Genomic DNA, 20,837 nt, shown 5'->3' with positions numbered 1-20,837 from the left:
AATATTGCACCTCACCGGAGTCGAACTCCTGACCTCTCGTTAAAAGAGAAAAATCACTAGCACGTGAGCTACAACACAATAACACAATGTTACTATGATAATGGAGATATTTCTATAAAAGTATTGTATATGAATTTATAATTTATAGTTTAAGTTTATTACTATGACAAACTATATGCGTGAAAAATAACAATAACAAGAAGAATAAAAGTACATACTTAAAGAAAGAAAAAGAAAAATTAAGTAATAGCACCAGTATAGCTATAACAATGTGTAAGCAAATTTATCTAAAATAAAATAGGATCTTTATTTTACACAATTCTTTTGAAATAACTTTATTTGTTTCTCAGCAATGGACGAAACAACTTGTAATGTCATGCTTGACTAGCAGTGACTAAGATTTCATCGGAAAATACTTGCATCTCGCTCCTTTTATAAAAATGGCGAGTTTTTGTGAGTCATTCTTGAATGAAATAAAACTCTATCTACAATTTTATATCTTTTATTTGGGACAAAACTCAAACTCACCAAATCATACATCAAAGGCCTTATATTGAAAATTGATCTCTCATTTACATCAATTCTGATTCGAACATCTTTTTTCTTGTTAAGAAGCTCTCGGGCAGCTAAGTTGGTATGAAAGAACTGCTACGCCACGGAAAATCCTTCTCTATACAAGTTTGCGGACGAGGTTTTTGACCAGAACTTCAATAGGCGAGAGGTGTAAGCACCGCGAAGTTGTGAAGCGATCTCGTCCTGGTTCACCCAAACAGAACTGGAAATCCGGTTTACTCTACACCGACCGGGATGCCCAGCAGCCGCGGTAAGACCGGGGGCAAGTGTTCTTCGGATTGACTGGCGTAAAGCTCACGTAGGCTGTGAATCGGGTTGAGGGAATTACACGTATACTTATACCGATAAAAATACATATCACATAAAAATTAATGTGTTTAAAGTTGATGAGAAATCTTTCACTAAATTTCTCAAAAACTTTTACTAATTATCAGTGTAATTAACCTTTTAAAGTAATCAATTAGTTATTTTGTTATACCTTCTTAAAAATGTCACAACAACCTAATTACATTATTTCAATAATTTCTGTGACAAAAATTTATTGAAGTTTAAATGGGTGTAGACAATTATTACTCCGTATAAGCCAACCAGTTGTACTAGCGGCCGAACCACTTGGGTCCCGGTTCAATTAAATCGAAAGCCAGCCCGGAGTTAATGCAAGTTCTCATCCGTCACCGCGATAATAGAAAGTAAGTAGGCCACTGACATCATGCCACGTGGAACATATCCATGACAATTTCTTTTGTCATGCTGACCGCATCCAATGCTTCTAGAACACATGATACCCGAAGCAAAAAGTCAAAAGGCTTCGTTTGCTTTTTTTCCCCAGATGGTTATTGAATTGAATTGTTTTCATAAATTCTGTATTGTAATGGTATTGATTGATCATTTAATTGATTAACTTGTTTTCTTTATTAAAAGTTTGTATGTTGTTAAGCGTACACTTATGTGTGCGAAACTATAGATAAGTACTAGAAAATTGGCCCGCGCGATGCCGCGGTGCCTTTCGGATACATAAACATAGTTAACGTAGCATTATGTATTTACGGAAATAGAAACGCTTTGCTACGAGTGTTTTTGGATACACGCCGTAGTACCTAGTATACCTAATGGCATATGCATTTTTAACGTCAGGAAGATTGTGTAAAAAATGAAAACATCACCATCGATATGATGTAGGTAGTTTGAGTTATTTATTATAAGTGTATGTATATGTATTGAAGATAGCTCGAGGTGTTTAGCATTTTTTGAGAAGTGTCCGTTTCGCGTATAGTTAGTCTCGTTGGGTTCGTTAGATTTTTCGAGTTGAACGGTGGTCTCGGAAAAATTTAACTCACACCGAGCGAGAAGATAGGACCCGTTAAAAATTCGGGTAAAATTAGTTTCTTTTATTTTAATAAAATTATATATTTACACTTTCTACCACTGAAAAAGTGTAAACTTGAGGGACCGTTGTGTAAATTGAGCCGAAGTTGAGGGGCCGATTGGAGTGTGAACACAAACTCAAAACGACAATCCGACATAACTGAAACGACGAAAATCCGGAGTGTATTTTAGTGTGTAGGTATAATATAATAATTAATATAAATATATAAATATAATATATAAATATATTATTATAATTATTATAATATAATAATAATAATAATAATAATAATAATAATAATAACTATTATTATTATTATTATTATTATTATTATTATTATTATTATTATTATTATTATTATTATTATTATTATTATTATTATTATTATTATTATTATTATTATTACTACTAGATTAATGCCCGCGAATTCGCGGGGCTTATTTATGAGACTAATCTAGATTAAATTTGAAACTCCATAAACTAATATTATAGTATTTGTTTGGTTGCGAGTTAACGGGCGAAATCATATAATGAGGTTGTATAGTTGTTGACAAAATCAAAACAAATATTAGAATTAATGGTGTAATAATGGATGATTCAATATTAGTAAACGAAAGGTGCGATCCGAATTTCAAAATCAAAGAACTTGATCATCAATGTACGTGTTCGTTAATGTAAAAGACTGCATCCAAAAAACTGGTTGCTCACTTGGGGTTCACCTAAAAAATAACAAAATGCATCGATAGTGAGTCTATCCAACCCTTACCACAAAATGTAAGTTGGCAAACCCCTTAAACAACCAACATATTTTTAAATAGTACTCCGTATCAGAGTGACCTACCTATGAGGCAAGTATATATAAAATTACCTGATTCAGTGGGTATTGGTATAGAAAGCGATATGTATCAAGTTTGATTCAACGGCTGAAAAATACTCTTTCAGATTCAAGTGAGACAATCCTATTTGTTTCAGCCTGTATCACAAATCACCTATTAGTAGACCCACCCATTGTACACCAAAACAACTTGCACCCATAAAAATAGTATCAAATTGACTAAAGTCTAAGGTAAGTATAATTAAAATCACATTTTTGATATGTACCCTAATAAAAGTTAAAATGCATACACTTAAAATCCAATCGGAAGCTTTAATCGTAGACCACAATACTCAATGAAGAAATAAAAATGTAGTATCCGCATGCGTTAATACTGGTACTTATTACTTGTATTATACACTTACAATGATGAAACATAACATTTTTTTCATGTTCATGTTCTTACAACGTCTAAACAGAAGCTTCTTTAGCAACCTTGTACCTTTTACTACAATAGGCAGAGACCGATGTAAGAGACTTTTTACCCTGTATGAGGTGTTGCATGTGTTGTAAGATTCTCTAGATGGTTCTTTAATATCTTCAATATTTATGAATAATAATGTAATACTTATGCAAAGATTAGTAATAACAACATCAGATACGCTGTTGGAACATATAATTCATATCTAAAATAACCAACACAAAAAAATGTAACCAATAATAAATAGTGTAATACTTACGCAGAGATTAGTAACAAACATGTCCTAAAAAGGAAGTTGATGTTTTGACCCGGGTTAATATAGTTTCCTGTTTCGACCCAACCCTGTTGTGACCCGTTAGGCCGTTACCTGCCTAAACACTTCTAAACCTCTTGTTGTTGTAAGCATTCCAATACCATCTGCATAGTACATAAATAGACAATTTAAAAATAAAGTTGTAAATATTATTATTGCTCCTTTGAAAAGATTAACTTCTACCAATTGGATCATTTTTGGCATATTTCATTTCAATGAGATCCTCATAAGAAATATGTATAATTCCATAACTCTGAACATCAAATGGAGCAACGATGCGTCTATTCAACTGATGATTATACCGTATACAACTAAATTGCATCTAACACAATGTTCGAAAATCTCAATTGATATAAATAGCTTCAAAGTTTATAACATTACATTTAACTCAGTTGAAATAGCCATCTTTAGGTTCCAATCCATTTAATACCCAAACAATGATTTGGGTCAGTGATCACAGGTGTCAACTTATACCCAAATAAATTTCAGACAACACAAACATTAAAATTTGCAAGCTACTGAACCTAAGAAAAATCAGTTAAGTATAAATCAAGCTTTTATAGATGTAATAATTTATAACGACAAGTGATATGATGAACTTACAATAAACATATTGTTCCTTCATATCATTACCAGCCACATTGCATATAATCCACTCGCATCGTTCTAAAATGTACTTGAATTTAATTAGCTGATAAGACCACATGCTTTCCTATTCCTTGCATTGTAAGCTGCATATATATAGATGTGGGTTAACCTCCAATTCCACTTTCAACCCCACTCTTATACTTTTGGACGGTTTTGTTGATATACTTTTGTGTTTGCACAAACAAATCAAATCTTTAATTAAATTCACATGATCACAAGCCTGCAAGATTAAATCATCAGCAATTAGCACCAAAACTTGCAACCATCAGAATGCAAGAAGTTGGATAGTAACACTGTACTTAGTTTTTTGTTGCCAACAAACCATAATTATTTTGACTTTGCAAGAACAAAAAAATGTTAAGAAGTGTCATTTATTTTCAATATCTAAACACGTATAAAAAATGTTTATAGTTGTACTAAATAAATAATTAAACATAATTAATACGAACGGATCATGGTCTAAAAATGATAAAACCTAATCAAACATAATTAATACGAACGGGTAGCGAGTTAAATGGGTAAACAAAATATATATGCATACCTATATATATATATATATATATATATATATATATATATATATATATATATATATATATACATATATGTGTGTATATATATATATATATATATATACACACACACACACACACACACACACACACACATATATATATGTCATTCAAACGGGTCAAAGTTCAAATGGGCGATACAAACCAATAAACTTACACAAATGGGTCGTGGTCCAAACAAACAAATAAACCGACACACGCACCGCAAACCGGCAACCACCGCCAACCGGCGGCAACCACCACTGACCGGCAGCAGCAGCTGCCGGAAAACAGAAACAATAAACAGCAGCAGGTGGCTGCGCGCACCTGCAAAACAGAAACAGTAAGTAGCAGCTGCAGCAACACAAACAACAGCAACAACAGCCAGCAGCAACCACTGCGAGCCGCTAACAGCCATCGCGCGCCAGCAGCAGCAGCAGCCACCACCGGCAGCAGCAGTAGCCGCGTGGCAGCTGTGGTGCAGCAAACAGAAACAGTAACAACGATAGCTGCTGCTACACCCGATTTGACACCCAAATTTCATATTTCAAGCAGCTTTTTGTCAAATTACAAACATGCAAATAACCACTATCTTATGCATCATTAATCTAAGTTAGTGAATAAACCCTAAATTAGAGTAGAACCATTTCGGATCAACCCGACTCAAATAAAACCCTAAATTAGAATTAACTTTCACAAATGAACCCATACGCACACCACAAATTCCATACATACACATATTTTTCTAAGAGAGTATTAACAAACAATCTAGTCTAAGTAATCTCACCAACAACATTTTAGTTTACATAATCGTACCACAAATTTCATTCCCACACCTTTCTGAAACTACACTAAGCAATAAACTATTCAATATTAAAATCAACACACACTTACAATTCTTAAAAATTATTCTATTAGAAGATCCAAGATGTTTGTTCCAAACCTGCATACACGCAATATGTTAAAAATATACCGTAATATGTTTACTCTCAAGGCAACATTCAAATGCTACTTCAAAACAGATTTTATAAAAAAAATTTCTCCGTTCGGGTTACCCGGGAAGGGCGAGTAGTCCGACTCATACTCTAGTGTACCCTTCATTAATACAAATGTCATTTCTAAATTCTTAACAGATTGCTATAACTACAAATGGAAGCCACTACATATGTAAATTGATGCTATAACTAATCATAACTCTAAGAGATGCTCCTCATCTAGTATATGATAAAATTAGATTGTGATATGCTGAGTAGGACCCAAAAAGGATTCACCATAAAATTCAAGGCAATTGAGTCTCTACACTTTTATACAGAAATTAGTATAAAAAAACAAACAAAAATTAAACAAAATCAATAGAAACAAAATCCTAAGTTTAAGATTTTTGTTAAATTGCTAATAATAAACCCTACGTTCAAGCAATTAGTTAAATTAAGTGAGTAAATCACATACCTGTGTCATTAACGATGAAATTGGTCGGTTTTTAGGGAATAATCAATTAAGGATTGATGGACGAAGATGATACTCGAGATCATCGATGAACGTCAAGAGGAATTGATCGATTTCAAAACATTAACATAAGCGAAGCCAATAAAGGATGAATTGATATTCGATATTGATGGTCGTTGTGTGTGGAATTGAGAGGATTTAGGGTTTGTGTAGCTTTATGTTCCGGTCAATCAGTTTAAATAATGTGAAGGATATTTTTGTAATCAAACAAATCAATCTAGGATTATGATGTCATTAGGAAGATTAGGAAGAAATTAAGGGCTAAGATCAAAGATGGTTAATTAAATGGATGATTAAGATTAGTTTAGACTCCTTAAAATGACCTATTTTTGTTTTTGTTATTATATATAGTAAGTATATAGATATAGATTATTATTATTATTATTAAAAAAAATAAAAAACATAAACAAATTAATTACACCACGAATTATTTAATATACATGCGTATCATTTGTTTTTTTTTTTTTCGAACGGCCATGCGTATCATTTGTGAATGTTATTCAATTATATATCTTAGAATTATTTCATTATCGACCACGTTATATTAATTTAGCCTTTTAACGAAAAAGGTAATGCATTAAATAAGGCGATACATCAAATATACATCATGTTCGATCCATGAGGCTAGCTAATGATTATATACTTAATTTGGGTTTATTATTATCCAAATTGATAAACCATTGATTTTATAATAATGGAAGCATGTATTTATCAGCATGAATTAGTTGTTTACAGAATGTTGTTTTGACTCTGATAGTCAACAAATGACGCGATTTAGGAATATTTATATGAAAAGGTTGTTATACTCGTAATAGATAATTATATTATATAATATCGCTAGGAATATTATATTATATTACTCCTCCGTCCCAAAATAATTGTTCTGTTAGACTTTTCAAAATAGATTTATTAAATTTTGACTTTCAATATTTGTTGGTATTTGCCATAGAATATTTGATGAAATTTATATGAATAGATTGATTTTTGAATGTGTTTTCATTTAGTATAACGTTCATTCGATAAACAAAGAAAGATATTTAAAGTCAAAGTTGAAGAAAAAAACTCAAAAAATCAAAACATGACAATTATTTTGGGAAGGATGAAGTATTATTGTTATATTGTATTGTATTGAGAAATATATATAATATTTATTTATTTAGCAAACCCAATCCTTTATGTTTCCTTGACTTATAATTACTATTTTATTTTAATTTTTTATTATTGTTGTTTTTTAATTAATTTTTTATTATTGTTACTAAATTATTTTTAATTAATTTAGTAATATTTATTCAATAAAGTCTTGAAGATGTGATGAAATTCTACATAAATAATATATAAGCATATTTATTTTATATATAACTTATATTATAGAACTAAAAGTTTAATAAAACTTAAAAAAAATATATGAAATGAGGTGAGCCAATTATTAAAGGAAGTTAAGTAAAAAAGAGAAATTAAAATTGGTTAGTGTCATTTTGTAAGTTTGATATTTCTCATTTATCTTGTCGTTACAACTTGGTGGCACACTTGATTATTGGTTTAATAACTAATAAGGCATAGAATAACGAAACAAGGTATGCTTAAATTCTACTACTACATAAATTTGTATATATAAGATCAGATCATGTTTAATCTACTATTATTTTTTATGTATATATTAAAGAAAATTTTTTAAGAAGTTATGAACAATGTGAGGCATAATATCATTATCTTTTCATAATAATAATAATAAATAAAATAAATAATATACACTTAAAAATGTTAGCGTGTCGTAAAATTTCCCATGAAATTTCTGAGTGATCACAAAAGAAATGTTATCTTCATAACTTAAATGTTAAGATTTGGGTCGTTATAACACATCATAAGAAGTTTCTTTTTAATTTCAAAGTCAAAGTTTAATTCTAACTATCTTCTATATGTATAGATTATATATAGGCGAAAAAAAAAAATAATAACATAAAAAAAAACATGTCTACAAAGCCCCCTTTTAAAGTCAGCAAATACTACTATTTTTATATAAAGGTAAACTTACACCTACACGAATTTTTTCTTGAATATTTACATTTATCCCCGAACTTGAACCCACGACCTATTAATTGGAGGAGCTCATTGATACCGTTAAGCCAATGGTCCTTTGATTTATATGACCAAAGATGATTTATACAAGCAAGTAGGCTCTTCGATACCAGATAAGCAAATACTATACGACCAAAGATGATTTATACATGTAATCATGCATGAATTTTAAAATTTCATAGGGATTTCAGGGTCAGTCGTATCATACGACTTAATGTTAATGTGTCTTGTTAAACCAGAAGTGATTTTTTTTTTTTTTTCTATCAAGTAACAAGTTGGCTAAAAAGACCAGGACTTTTTGTGACAGTTAGATACCTCTTGATATATCAATGAATTTATGTGGCTTATTTTTATTGAAGGGCTGCTATAATTCTTGAGGGTCACATGGTCAAGATCATTGCATAATTTTGCTTTGGATTGAATTTACTAGAAAACTTATTCGGATATTGACCAAGTGATCGACACACAACTATTGCAATAAAGCATAGTTCCAGATTTCCAAAAAAAAAAAAAGTTTAATTTATTTAACTCGCATTGCTAGGATGAGAGAAATAATGAAATTTATTAAAACTTAATAACGTGATCAAAAACCTTATTATATAATCTCTGTTCTTGAAAACCAACAAGAATAACGAGGAAACAAATGACATGCACCGTATAGTAAGCAAGCAAGATCAAGGACTTGGTCTATGATGACTATTTCAATTAATACTTTGACTTCATATGTAAGACCAAGAAAAAGTCAACAACCTTTTCAAATTAAAAAATTAAGTCAGCTTAGTGAGAGATATATAGACTTAGGAAGTCCCTGTCCAACGTCACATTCACTAACTATAAGTTTCTAAGGTTGCATTAGCTTATATTATTAGGTATAAGGTATTACTGGAAAAAGAAGGAACCGAATACAGAATATGTTCTTCATTTAATAGATGAAATGTAATAATTGATTTGAAATTTGGAATAAAAAATCACCTAAACTTGTCAAAAATTTGCATTGAGTATTGAGTATGTTGGGAAGGTTTATGTAACAAAAAGTAGGTTTATATGTGGAGACACAAGAGCTATGTACCGTGTGTTGAAGCTTAGCACAAGTTTTAACACATCTGAAGTTATAAGGGGGAGATGGTAGTAGTGATCTCTTAACAGGTTGATAAGGTGTGTGTTTCAGTACCCTATTGAGTGGTGTTATTTTGGTGTGTTTAAATTTTGAGATTTTTGAAGGAAATTTTGAGTGGTGTTATAATTCAGTAGGCTTATAACTACCTTTAATGGTTATAAGAACAAAGAGAGAAAAAGAGAGAAGAAGGAGAGAAGAAATATTGATATTGATATTTCAAGAGAAATGGTGCACCTTAAATGGTTACCATACATGTCTATTTATAGTATAAAATATTACACTATGCAAGAAATATAATAATAATAAAATTAACATCCAATCTAGATATTTTATAACACAATCTAGATATTTTATAACACTCCCCCTTGGATGACAATTTTATTAGAGAATAACTAGTACTGCCTCGTTAAAAACCTTGTTAAAGAAAACCCATTGGGATAAAACTTTAGCTAAGGGAAAAAGAGTGCAGCATAGAGTTGACTCCCCCTCAAGTAGGCAACGCCTGAGTTGTTACATCTTCTGAACATGCCTCATGCCAATATTATGAACGTGTGTTCTGAAAATAGCAGTTAGCAGTGCTTTGGTATAAAGATCGGCAGAGTTGTTGATTGAACGTATCTCATTTTAATCTGGTTGTCTTTTACGAGATCTTGAGTATATGAGAAGAATCTGAGGTTTTCATCTGAAACTGTATCATCTAAATCTTTTATGTAGAAGTTTAGCCCCTGTGATTTGTCTACAATCTCCTTCATGGTTTGCTCAAACCCTTGTTTCAATTCATATTCCCTTGTAGTCTTTTCTGAGCCTTACCAACATACCATTCTTTTCCATCAAACTTATGACCGTTAAGACCGTTTATAGCTTTAGCGCCTCGTCAGCATTTATGTTTTGTTCTGTCATTTTTGATACTCTTCTTTCATTTGTATTATGTAAGCTGTATTATCTTCATAGATAGTTGTTACGCTTTTATAGCGTTCTAGTCCACAAGAATCAATAATGATTTGTATCATTGATCTTAACTAAAATCATTCCCGAGTAGCTTCATGTAATGCAATCACTTCGGCATGATTTGATGATGTTGCAACAAGTGTTTGTTTTGAGAACGTCATGATATTTCGGTGCCTCCATTTAGGAATACATATCCAGTTTGAGATTTAGCTTTATGTAGATCGGATAAATAATCTGCATCTGTATAACCAAACAAATCTTGTTTCGAGTTGTTAGAATAAAATAATTATAAATCAGTAGTTCCCCGAAGGTATCAAACTATTTGTTTGATCCCATTCCAATGTCTTTTGGTAGGGGCTGAGCTGAACCTTGTCAACAAATTAACTGCAAAAGAAATGTCAGATCTTGTATAATCTATAAGATACATAAGAACCTCAATTGCACTAAAATATAGAACTTCCAATCTGTTAAAATTTTCATGATCTTCGCAGGGATGAAATAGATCAGTGTTAATATTGAGTGATCTAACAACAATGAGTTTGTCTTTAAAAAAAATGTTTTAAAATCTTTTCGGTATAAGTTGTTTGATGTACAAGTAAACCATTAGGCATATGCTCAATTTGCAATCCAAGGTAATACTTGGTTTTTTCAAGATCTTTCATTTCAAAATAATTCTTTAGAAGTTGAATGATTTCATAGATCTCTTTATTTGTTCATATGATGTTAAGAACATTGACATAAACAACTATGATCTCATATCCGAACATTGTTTTTATAAAACATACGTGCAAAATAAGTTTATATTTATACCCTTTTTTTTTTATCAAGTAGTCATTTAATCGGTTATACCACATACGTCCCGTTTGTATAAACCCACTTAGAAATCTTTGTGATTTAATGGAATATATTCCCTTGGGTTTTACATTAGATGCTTATGATACCTTAACCCTTTAGGTATATTCATATATATCACTATTAAGTGATCCATACAGATAAGTAAGTAGTAACAACATGTATGAGATGCATTTAAATAACTACCAGGTTGATTAAGTATCTAATAAGTAATTGTATCCATTACAGGAGGATAATTTTTCCTCCTAATTCATTTCTGGTCTTTGTGGGAAATATTGAGTTACAAGTCTAGTTTTGCCTTGTAACTTCATTTGCACATTTCTTTTCAGATAAAAATTCATTTGTATCCCATACGTTTCACATCTTTAAAAGTGATAACGATTGATCCGAAAACTTTTCTTTTATCGAGCGATTCTAATTCAGCTCTTATTGCTCCTTTCCATTGAGCTCAATCATGTCCATTTTGTATATTCAATGACAGATTTTCGTTCCAGATCATCATCTTTATTCATGATGTCATTGTAACATTATATGAAAATATCTCATCAAGATTTTTCATTTTATTTCGGTTCCATAATATTGCATAATTTATCGCAATTTATGTATTTACATTTATCAATATCCTCTGCAGAAGGAATATTGATTTGTGGTTCTTCTTGAACACTTTCTTTTACCTCATTATCAGCTGATTTTCTTTTTCGAGGATTTTTATCTTCGGAACCAATTGATCTTCCACGTTTGATGCGTGGTAAAGACTCAACAGTGACATTATTGCCAGCTTTTGGAATTTCAGTTCGAGCTGGAGCATTTATCGCTGGTATATATGATTTAGTCATTTTTTTTTATATCTGTAAATGCATAAAGTAATTAATTTGCAAGTTCTTGCATATGCATTATTTTTGAACTTTCGTTTCACATTCTTTTGTGCGAGTTCAATATACCTTAATTGATGTTCACATCATGAAGCATCATTTTATTTATTTATTTTGTTTACTTCACCCCCTAATCTAGGGAACAATGTTTTATTAAAATGACAATCAGCAAAACGTGCTGTAAAAACATCACCCATCATGGGTTCAGTATATCTTATGATTGAAGATGTTTTATATCCAAAATATATTACCATCTTTCTTTGAAAAACCATTTTATTGTGTTGTGGTGATACAATTGGAACATACACTGCACAACCAATGTTCTAAGGTGAAAATATTTGGCTCTTGGCCAAAATCAAGTAGTAAGTGAAAATATTTATGACTTCCACATGGTATAATGCGAATTAATGTCGCAGCATGTAAATTTACATGTCCACATATAAATATCGAGAGTTTTGTACTCATTATCAATTGTCTAGTTATTAGCTGCAAGCGTTTATCTATTGATTCAGCTAAACCAATTTTGTGTATGCACATGAGCAACTGGATGTTCAACAACAATCCCTGTAGACATATAATAATCATTAAATGCTTGAGATATTAACTCATCAGCATTATCAAGTCTCATCCTTTTAATGGTGTAATCAGAATAATGTGTTCTCAATTTAATAATTTGTGCAAGAAACTTTGCAAATGCCATATTACGGCTTGATAACATACAAATATGAGACCATCCGCTAGATGCGTCTATTAGAACCATGAAATATCAAAATGGTTCACATGATGGATGAATTGGTTCATATATCTTACCTTGAATTCTTTCAAGAAACATTTGTGATTCTTTTTCACAATATACTTTTCATTAATCACCATATGTGCTTTCCATTAATCACCATATGTGTTTTTTTTTATTTTATAAATCACCATATGTGTTTTTTTTTTTATCATATATCCTTTTCACCATATACGCTTTTAATCATATGCGCTGTGTTTTTCACCATATGCGCTTTTAATCATATGCGATTTTCATCATATGCGTTGTGCTTTTCATCATATTCTCTTTTTATCATATGCGCTTATCATATGCGATGCGCTTTTTATCATATGCGCTTTTTTATGTGAATAGTAAATTAATTAATTTCGTTTTACTATTCATATGAATTAATTTAGATTTACTATTTTGTTAATTGAGTAATATATATATACATCATATACTTGTGACTCCGAAGGCTCAAATGAATTTGACCATATAGTTATACGTTGTACCTTGCACATTAATTTTCAGTAGAAGCTTTAGATGCATATTATTTTCAGTAGAAGCTTTAGATGCACTTTTTTTTTTAATCACCAAATACCACAAACACTTTGTTTGCGTTTGTTCATAGTCATCAATGAAAACCATTTTCTTTAATTTTATTTTATACAATAAAATTAACGCATCATTATTCTTTTCAAAAACAATAATCTATTGTTATTGTTCACTTGTGCCATGTTTAACAACAAAAGTCAACAACCTCTGTCTTGTTTGTTGTGGCAACCAAAAACAACCTTTGCTTTTGTTACCGAGAATCCAAGACCAAAAAACAATTAATTTTTAATTAATCTTTTATCAAAACCATAAATGATTTTATTGATCTACATTGATATGGCCATAAAGAATTGACGGCTGACCTACTTTTGTAAGTGTATTTCGGCTATCATCCCGAAAACGCACAACGACCTTTTTTTTTTTTATGAACTATTTGTTTCATATCTAGCTTAGGCAATTATTGTGAACATTTGGTCCCTATAAGAGCATTTATTTTTTAGACTTTTAGTTGATTTGTACTTGTCACAATTAGGGATAGCACCCGCGGGTCGTGGATGCGGATCCATTGGATCCATCACCCGTACCCGCAGATTTTTTTTAAGAGACATCCAATTGAACCCTTGTTCGTTGAAACAATTTGACTATATTTTTACTCCCCATTATTAAACGGGCCATTTTGATGCACACTCTTAAAAAAATAATTTGTGTTTTAAGTTTTATTATTCAACCTCCTTTTTTCAACGGTCACGTTTTTAACAAAACATTTGACATGTTTGGAAAAAAGTTTTTTATTGATTATCATCAAAAGTTTTCTATTGTCACTCTACTGGATGGAATTATGGCATACAACCAAAATTGCAACCCAACACTACATAAGAACAAAAAGGTTGTTTTTAATTAACATATGTATATGTGTTAAACTCGGAATAATAATAACTTATTTTAGAAAATTAACATAAGACATGTTGAAACATTTTTGTCACATTTAGCTCATCAAGTCTAATACTTATCATTGATAGATTTTATCACGTCTAGGAGATGTTTACTTTTTTCTTGTATTAAGTCCTACTTTCATTTACCTTTGTTTGGAAAAAAGTTTTTTTTTTTACTTTGCTTTCCCCCTTTCTGTAAAACTCATTTAAACACTTTCTTTGTTTTTTTTTTAAAAAAAAAACTTCTTTTTTTTTACGTTACCCGTAAATTATAAATATATAAAAAAAACTTTTTGTTTAATTTTTTTTTCTAGTTTTTAAAAGGCCACTTGACCAATTTTTTAATTCTTTCACAACACCTGATATCGTGATCGTGACCTTTCACCAAAGCAAGAGATATTCTTGATAAACTAAACACGGACTCGTGTTTGAAATTGTCGGCTACAAAAAAATTCATTTGATAAAAGTATATATTTTTTTTTTAGTTATAGAAGGAGACCACTTCATTTTCAATACTTCATTTTTGACAAAAAACTATTCCATTTTACCATCCCCTTTTTTTTCTTACTTTAACTTTTAAGATATACTTTTAATAAAAATACAAACTATTTTTTCTTATTTTAACTTTTAAGATTTACTTTTAATAAAAATACAAACTACTTTTTGTATTTTAACTTTTAAGATTTACTTTTAATAAAAGTACAAACTACTTTTTCTTATTTTAACTTTTAAGATTTACTTTTAATAAAAATACAAACTATTTTTTTATTTTAACTTTTAAAATTATAAATTTAAGAATAAACATTAGTATGCATGAAATAAATAATGATTAATTGCATAAGTAATCATAAATGTTAGATAACATATAAAGACCCCGTCGTATTCGTATTGATCGGAATTAATCTCGACCCATGGTACCGTGTTGTCAAATGACGTGTTGCGTACATAAAGTACCGTGTTGTCAAATGACGTGTTGCGTACAATCATGAGGTCTTATTAACATAAATATAAATGTTAGTGAAGTTAATAAGAGTTAGATTACAGAAAATATAATTCAGGTGGTATAACCGACCATATATAACTTAAATAACATAAATATAAATGTTAGTGAAGTTAGTAAAAGTTAGATTACAGAAATATAATTCAGGTGGTATAACCGACCATGTATAACTTAAATAACATAAATATAAATGTTAGTGAAGTTAGTAAAAGTTAGATTACAGAAATATAATTCAGGTGGTATAACCGACCATATATAACTTAAATAACATAAATATAAATGTTAGTAGTCCAAAATTTGATATATTCGAGTCTGAAAATTATTAATAATTTCATACCTTGATTAGTGATTCGTGATCGTTTGGGATATCTTTTAATTACACTAAGCTTTTCGTGCTGATAACGTGTTATAATTCAGTAGGCTTATAACTACCTTTAATGGTTATAAGAACAAAGAGAGAAAAAGAGAGAAGAAGGAGAGAAGAAATATTGATATTGATATTTCAAGAGAAATGGTGCACCTTAAATGGTTACCATACATGTCTATTTATAGTATAAAATATTACTATGCAAGAAATATAATAATAATAAAATTAACATCCAATCTAGATATTTTATAACACAATCTAGATATTCTATAACAAGTGGTGTTTTTTTTTTTTTTTTTTTTTTTTGAAGGAAAAAAGAAAAAGAAATAAATGAGTCTAAAAGAATATCACATTTTGTAGTCATGGAGTATTGGGCCTGTTTTGTTGAATCATATGCTAGCTAATGGAATAGATTTTTAATGGGTTGTACTTGAAAAGAAAAACAAAAGAAACCAAACATATTGGCCCAATAAGTTGCTGGACTTGATTGATCGAAAATGGAAAAAACGGCAAAGGGGATTTGTTACGACATTTGGTTCGTCACGATTGAATCATTGGTGAATGAGTGGAGGCGACGGTTGGAAGCTTAAAAAAGCGCACATCGAATTGTTGAAAAGGAGGTTTGGAATTACATGTAGAGGACTAATATAAAGAAAAGTATTTTTGTGCACAAATACAAAACTTTTTTAATGTGCATCATTATGCACAAGTGTAAATCCGTGCACATTATTTAATTATGTAGTTTTTTGTTTCTGTATTGAACATTCCCCGATCATGATATTGGATGAAAAAAAAACATTTTTTCATCTAACACCTTGACATCACCTACCAAGTCAGGGAGTTAGGTTTTCTTAAAAAACAATTTTTGGACACATCAGACCTCTTGAAGATTCATCATTGGAACGAACAAGGCAGCATGAGACTTGGTTTAATTCACAACTAAATAATTGAAACCAAACTTAAAAGAGAGACTGCATAATAATTAATATACCTTATGACAAAAAGAGGCGTCAATTCAAACGGATTTGATTCAACAACTCAATTATTTGTTAGGAATTATTGTACCAAATAATAATCACCAATCCTTAGATTGTGATTCCACAAACACCAAATGGAAGTAACAAACTTACGCAAAGTAAACGAAACAAGAATTTACGTAGTTATCCAATCAAGGTGATTGGTTTAGTCCACGACTAACTAGAGAGTATTAATTTATTAATTTCATGCCTAAGGTTACAATAAATCAGGGTTAATTACAAACTCACAATACATAGAGGAACTAAAATAAGAAAATTAAATCGTAAGCTGAACCGACCAAGCCTCACGATTTGCGAGCTCAGACCCAATTGCGAGCTTCACCTTAGGGAACAAATTTACTCCTAATTTTTCGCCCATTTAAACATGTAATGTAGGATTCAGTCCAGTTTCTTATAAAGTTACATTTAATTTTGCTCATAATTACTTTTATTAGTAACAGTATCATAAATTCACAATTTATATATATAAAAAACAAATAATAATGATTTACTAGCTCATACTTTAATATTTAATGACACAGAGGCAACTTCAGTACATTACAATGGGCTTGACCCTTTATATATGTAAATAACAGAAAACAAACAAAACAAAACCAATCAAGGTCAACTAAAAACGGAACCACGGTAACCAGAAAATGGAACCTATACTGAGGCACACTGACCAATTGTAAATACAAAATAGACAACTATCTAGAATATTTGCAGCACTTCATAAACATGCTAAAAGAATGCCCACTGTCACCTATGAAGCCCAATATTACGGAGGATTCAGAAGCAGAAATTGAGTTCACTAAGCACCTTAATTACAAGCTCATAAGAATTACTCCGTATAACAAATTAATTGCATTAAACCAACCATATAATTTGAAACACGCATAACCTGATGTTCTTGTCTACTAATGAGAAAAGAATATTAATTAAACAATGTAAGCAATATGCATGCAATAATAATGAACTGATGTCTACATGTTAAAAAGGTACCTAAACATCAAAATGTGCAGATAGACTCATAATACGGATAAGCATGGGGCCATCGGAAGAATATGGGACAGCGTGGTGAAGCATGACAGCGTGGTGAAAAATACGGATAAGCACGTTTTGAAGTGCGAGAGCATGGCGAAGTTCGACAGTGTGGCGAAGTAAAATCATGGAGCTCATGGTAACTTTTTGATAATAAATTTAACCTTACGAATTTTCCAGGTATTATTACCACCAAGAATGAGTCCTCTTCTTTTTCTTCCAACACAAGAGATAATACATCAAACTCAAGTTTATATTCACGGTTGAGCATTTGACTCAATGGTCCACCAAATTCCGCAAGATCAATACGGTATTTCACAAACCATTCTGAATAATCTCTTTTCAATTCATAAATGTTAAACTTAGAGACATAACCTCTGGTTTCAACTAGAAGAAAGTGATCGCGGGACTCAAAAATACAATCTTGGTCGATTCCACCAAACCGTATAGGAGGAGAAGGGGTTTGCTTTTCATAAAGCATCTCTTGATCCAAATTAAAATACACAATAAATCCCCAATCATCAATCCAATGAATGGCGTTGTTCCAATAAACACCACTATTAAAGTCGATTTGTGAGTTTCTAGAGGTATAACCTTTATATGAAAGCTTGCAAATGTGAGTTTCTGAGGAATACATATGAATCCAGTACTCTAATGATTCCTTATGAGAATCAACAAATATAATTCTATAATGAGGTGATTTTGAAGGATCAAAAGCCATGTTCATACCTTCATGAATAAAGTCATCATCATCATCATCAAGTCCAGGGCCATCAATCTTAGTTATTTGGTTGATGGTAGGATTGTACACGTAATGTTTCGGGAAACCACGACACAACATTAAACCGTTACAAGATTGCATAATAGTAATATTGATGGCACTCGGATCAAAATCGAGGGTCACAAAATGGGCTTTTACCGGATTATCAACGTTGAATGGTACAAATAAATATTCTTGTTTCTGCCTCAGGAGAAACAAACCGGAAGGGGGGTCAGGGTGTTTGAGACGTTTGAATGTAGGGTTTGTAATTAAATAGTACCAGTGTTTGGATATAGACTTAAACAGTAACAAATATCTTACCGGTAATCGTAATAAGATTTCAGTCAGAAGATCGTCGCAGGAAGCAACTTTCTCAGCAGATAACGAAGAGAAAGATGAAGAATGAGCAGCCATGAATGAATGATTATTCTCTCGTGACTTTACTCTGATCTCTTTTTTTTTTTTTTTAGTTTTATGTTGTCTCGTAATTAACACATATATAACAATTGAAGGTTGAGATAATCACAAAAGAAAACTATATACGAAGTAATAAGTCACCTTAGCTGTTAAAAAAAATCACATTAAAATAGTAATATTTAAATGTTTCCAAAATCAAATAAAAGATTTTACTTGATCGACAAGAATCTTTTAATTTCTCCGTATTATTTATTTATTTATTTATTTTTATTTATTTATTTTTATTTTTTTGCATCTGATTTGCATCTAAATGTTCAAAAACGTAGCTCATATGTTGCAGATCGTGTCTTTTTAGTTGGGATTGTAAATGGGCTGGACTATCTTGGGCTTTGAGTATTAAAGCATTTTATTTTACTTATTAGTCAATACTTTTCGCCCGTGTCTTGCGGCTAAATCTAAATACATGACCATCCATTGTTGTGACCGTGATGTTAAGACGAATATGGGGTCTTTGGGGAGTTTTTGACCGTGACTTGCAAGTTTCAGTTTCTGATGGGTTGTGGCCAAGGCAAGTCCTAAAATTTTGTGATCCCCATGCTTAGCTGATATTTTCGGATGATCAGACACACTGGGACTGAGACACAGTCCGGAATCCCGCGAGTGGCGGTAGACCAAGAGTGGGGAATCTCAGACAATGGGCGAAAGCCCGATCCAGCAATATCGCGTGAGTGAAGAAGGACGATGCCGCTTGTAAAGCTCTTTCGTCGAGTGCGCAATCATGACAAGACTCGACTCGAGGAAGAAGCTCCGGCTAATTCCGTGCCAGCAGCCTCGGTAAGACGAGGGAGCAAGTATTCTTCGAAATGAACATTTTGACTTTATTACGTACTGTATTTAAATTTTAATGTTATTACATGAATACTTCCTCTTGAAGAATTCAAGACTCCATCAGAGCATCAACATTTTTTTTTTTGAACGGCGATTTTTTTGGCATCAGTAGATCATTTCTTTCAACGACCCTCGTCATTTGCACGTAAGACACACGTTCGGGCAGAAACCCGAACCCGGTCGACGGTACCCGGGAACACATCCATTCGGGCAGTGGTTCCGGGTAGGGGTCCGTGAACGAATCCGGTAAAACCTCCCTATAGGGTCAATATATACCACCATTATTGGTGTTCAATTGGTTTAAAGAAAATCATGTCATCCCTAATGATCGAACCCATGACCTCTTCCTATCACATGACACAAAGTACACGGGGAGAACCGTTGGGCTATGTCCGCAAGTTCAGTGCATCAACATTCATCATTTTGTATGAGAAAGAAACTTATTTTTGACATTTAGAAACCAAAAATGTGCATGTCTTGAACTTTACAAGTCAACTGATGACTTCATTTGATGACCATTTACTGCGGTATCCTTTTTTTTCTTTCCGAACGGCTGAAATTTTATTAAAGCTCTCAAAAAGCTAAAAATTACAACAATTATAAATAATTACAAGGAAAGTAAAGGAGATTGCAACCATAAATTCCAATTACAAGTTCTCTTACGATGTCTAGCGAAGATCCAATTGAAACTTGTCACCACGATGCTATCAATCACATGGCTTTTCCGAAAACTTTTATTGTGGTATCCTGATTGCCACACTCACAATATACACATCACATTTATCACAAGCAATCGGAAATCCTATAACAAATCTACCTCTGACGATCCGTGAATGGAGGAATAGGGTAAATGGGGGAACATGGTAGTATTTTTAACATGAATCACTTCTAACTTTACTATTGTGTCTGTTTTTACTTATATCTTCAACATCAAATCTTCATGTGAGTATTTCGGCATCTTCTGATAGCCTGATACACAAGGTTCCATAA

Source organism: Rutidosis leptorrhynchoides, chromosome 8, assembly GCF_046630445.1.
Source record: "Rutidosis leptorrhynchoides isolate AG116_Rl617_1_P2 chromosome 8, CSIRO_AGI_Rlap_v1, whole genome shotgun sequence".
Taxonomy (NCBI): Eukaryota; Viridiplantae; Streptophyta; class Magnoliopsida; order Asterales; family Asteraceae; genus Rutidosis; species Rutidosis leptorrhynchoides.
This window is presented reverse-complemented; position numbering follows the sequence as displayed.